This window comes from Vollenhovia emeryi, unplaced genomic scaffold (assembly GCF_000949405.1).
Source record: "Vollenhovia emeryi isolate VEMERY1.0 unplaced genomic scaffold, V.emery_V1.0 DF939145.1, whole genome shotgun sequence".
Lineage (NCBI taxonomy): Eukaryota > Metazoa > Arthropoda > Insecta > Hymenoptera > Formicidae > Vollenhovia > Vollenhovia emeryi.
The window spans coordinates 728468-732320 of NW_011967221.1; positions in this window are offsets into that span (position 1 = coordinate 728468).

Below are 3853 nucleotides of genomic sequence, written 5' to 3' on the forward strand. Positions count from 1 at the left end.
GCCGTCGTCGTTGCAATAAGCGACGTAGGCGATGTATCGAGGCGATATATGGCTGTTACAGCTTCTAAGTAGTTTGCGATCGAGTAGATCGATTGACCGATTCAACCAATATCCAGCCTTTTCTCTTGATCGTCTTATGACTAGACATAATAATGAGTTTTTAAATAGTGTCGCTCTCCAAAATAATGTCTTCAAGAACATAAAGTAAAAAATAAAATAAAATAACTACCAACCCCTTGTGTGTGTGTAGCATGTAAAGTATTCTATGTCATATTGAACGATTCCTATCTGTTAATAATTTGCAGAAATTGTTTATTTTAATCTTAAGGTTCCAAAAACATTTTTGCTTCGTGCTTTCAAACTAGCGAATCTGGCTTGCGTAACTACTAGTATCGAATCATGTATGCGTTCTGAATTATTCGATCGTAGCTTGGTATCAAGGAATCGACAATAAGAGGGCGAGAAAAATGAAATTGAGAAGCCGGTCGAGCACGTTGGCCGATAAAATGCTGCCGGGACGACACTTGGGTCTCTCGGTGACATAAAAAAGTGCCCTCCGGGGGTGGCGACAAGGCGAAAAGGGGGCTGCTGCGGAATAAGGCACGGCGACGTTTATTCGGTCGGACAGGAGCCGAGTGACCGAGTCAAGTAGAACGTACAGCTTGGTCACAGTCCGTTTGATCTAATAAAATGGAGCAAGACCCAGCTATCCTTTTCCAATTTTCCCGACACCGTGCGATTTCACGAGAACGCAGCCCGATTTCGTCGGAACTCGCGTTTTAATACGTAAGACAATGCCCCAATAATTAGCTCTGCACATTGACAATCTTATTCATATACAAGGGATTAGTAAAATATAGAGAAAGCGTCTTTCTATCGCAGCAATATCATCTTTGCTCTCTAAAAATCAATCAGTGAATTATCATTGAAAATAGTGAAGTCACTGATTTGCAGCACTGCAATCAGTGACTATTCGCTGTTTTCAGTGATAATCTAGTGATTGACTTTTAGAGCGTAACCGATAAAAATGCCGAGGGACGAGTCATTTGTCTCTACTTTGCAAATCCTTGACATGATATATTCTTACAATAGATTTAAAACTATAATTTCGTTAAATAAAATTGGAAAATATTGTGTGTACATCATCTGTTTGCGTGTATCTACAAGAATTAGTTTAGCAAACAGCTTGTTGCTTAATATGGAATCGCTGCAGATTGCGTCTCATCAAATAGCGGCCTCAAAATATAAGTTTTTCAAACAACTTTTAAGCCGCAACGACTAGAATAATTCGCAACATCGACAACGACACGAATTGACTGAACGCAAGGCGTTCTAATTTCACGAAATAAGTGCCGTACTTGATTTATAGTTGAAACAGCGCTTTTGCCGGCAGCTCGGCACAACGCACAAGATCGTCTCTTGTCGCGCTGCAACGATTTTTTTTCTCCTCGTCAGCGTGCTGTCCGATATAATCCGCGCTTGATCAGATTAAACGTTGCACGGGGAGAGGGAGAAAGGGAGCGAGAGAGCGAAAGGGAGAGGGAGAGAGGGAGACAGAGGTAGAGGCGGAGGCAGTCACGAGGGTGTGGCGGTTTGCTAGAAACCACCGCGCCGCAACCATCGCCATCGCCACGACCACCGTGTCGCCGGATGAAAGAGGCTCAAACTCACCACGCCGTAAAATAACATTGTCCCGCGATACGGAGCAACGAGGAGACGAGGGGGTGAGACGATGGCGATGGCGAGAGGGATGGACCGGGCGAGAGAGCGAGAGGGAGAGGGAGAGAGCGCGGCGAGTAGTTTCTTTATTTTCTTCGCCGAAGTCCCGGCGTACTTACGTTAAGTACCGCGGAAGTGTAGCAGTCCGCATCCGCGCAGGCGAGCGAAACGGGTGCGAAGCGGACGCGCGCGGTGCGACGTCTTCGTGAAAAAATCACGAGTAAAAGTAAAAAAAAAACTGTTAATTTGTAGATCTCGCATTTTTTCTAGCTCATTAACGGTCCGCGCGTGTAGCCGTCTCGATCGTATTCGCGATTTTATCAGAACAGCTGATGGGGACACTTCCGCCTTAAGGCGCTTCCTATTCAAATTCTCTCACTTTACCGCCCTATTCGATAGTGTCGTAATCTCTAAGAAACCATCGGTTCGGTGCAATTACATTTATTTTGCTTCCACAGCCTCCGACCGCGAAAGACTGGCGCACGGCTCCACTGACTGCGCTGAATTTCTCCACATCTGTATAGACGCGAAAAATACAAGCCTTTTCGCGCGAAGAGGATTACCGGCGAAGGAAAAGTTCGACTACGCTGTTGCGACGCGGAGGTAGAGAACAGCGGGACGTAGTGGAGCGAAACGGGACGGGAGGGAGGGAGGAGGGTGGCGGCGAGGGGGATGGCGCAGGGTGTAACAGGGTGTCGGGGGTTGGAGATTACGGCGGGACAAGCAATATTAAGCGGCCAGGAACAAAAAGACGATCCACCACGCCGGATTACCCGCGATGCACCGCGTTGTCCCGTGAAATTGATACGCGAGATGCTTTTTAACGGGAATAACGGTGAGCGCCGTCGCCGCGGATCTCCCGCGGACCTACCGCGGAAATATTCGACGCGATTTAGATAACCCGCCGGCGCGACGCGTCGAGCACAAAAGAAACGATTTGTACCGACCGCCGAAGAGGCGGGTAACTAATGAGGAAAGTCTGAAAATAATTAGATCGTTCGTCACCGAAGCCGGAAGCGTTTTTGCGCTCCTATTGCAATCGCGATCGCGAATTAGCCCTGCGATTTCGCTGTATAATCAGCGTCAAAACAGTTCACTTGATAACATCTATAACACGTTTCTATTGTTCTTATTGTTTGTATTGTTCTTACAGTGTAAATAAAAAATAACAACAATAATTAAAAATATTTCAAGTGTACTAAATAGTATTAGTCGAGGGGGTTGACCAAAATCTTGTACACCAATGCCCACTAATTCCTAGTGGGCATTACTTTATCTTATTTTATCTTCATAATGACCCAGCAAGGCCTAATGCCCAATCTAATGCCCAAAAAATGCCGAGTAATACTTAATAATGCCGCAAATCTGTACACCACAATGCTCTCAGCGGTTTCCCCCTCGGTACCAGCGTATCAAATAAAAACGAAAGTATTATGTTAATATTTCATCAAATGTCTATATGTATGTAATAATAATTACTACTACAAATTGTAAATTAAAAATACTATTCAAAAATATTTCTAATAAATAAGTAGAATATTTTTTTACTATATAGCGCGTCCAGTCTTGGCAGGCATTCTCATGGGAAAATGGTTGTTCCGAGGCAAAGTTTGTTACGGGCCAATAAAATGAGACCGCTGGGGCGGTAATACATAATGTTTTACAACATATCTCTTCTACCTGCTCTCTAGTCGGCACACGTAGCGAGGTTTATCTAAATATTGCCATAGGAAAAAAGAAGCGACTCTGCCTGGGGAGTCGCCCTATCGGTCGCGTGGGAAACATTATTCTGCAGAAGCGGGCGCGCGAGGTGCGATCTCTGGCGTGGCGCGAACCGATTGGGCCCGAGTAAAATTTTAATCTTTTAAAACGCGCCAAAAGATTTGCGCGCCTGCATAGCACGCCTCGCGTGATTCAGTGGCTGCAAGCCCGATTTACATTCCTAAGCCCTTGCGTTAAAGCCACGACCCAAGAAGCCTTTCGTGCAACAGTAATCACAGTGAGTAGGAATCTATGAAAATTGTATTGAAAATATCATCTTGAAAAGAAATATATAAAATTTTTATTTCATTGTATAAGACACTTGGATTAATCGATGGAATTGTAATCCAAAATACCGGCCTTTTCAATTATT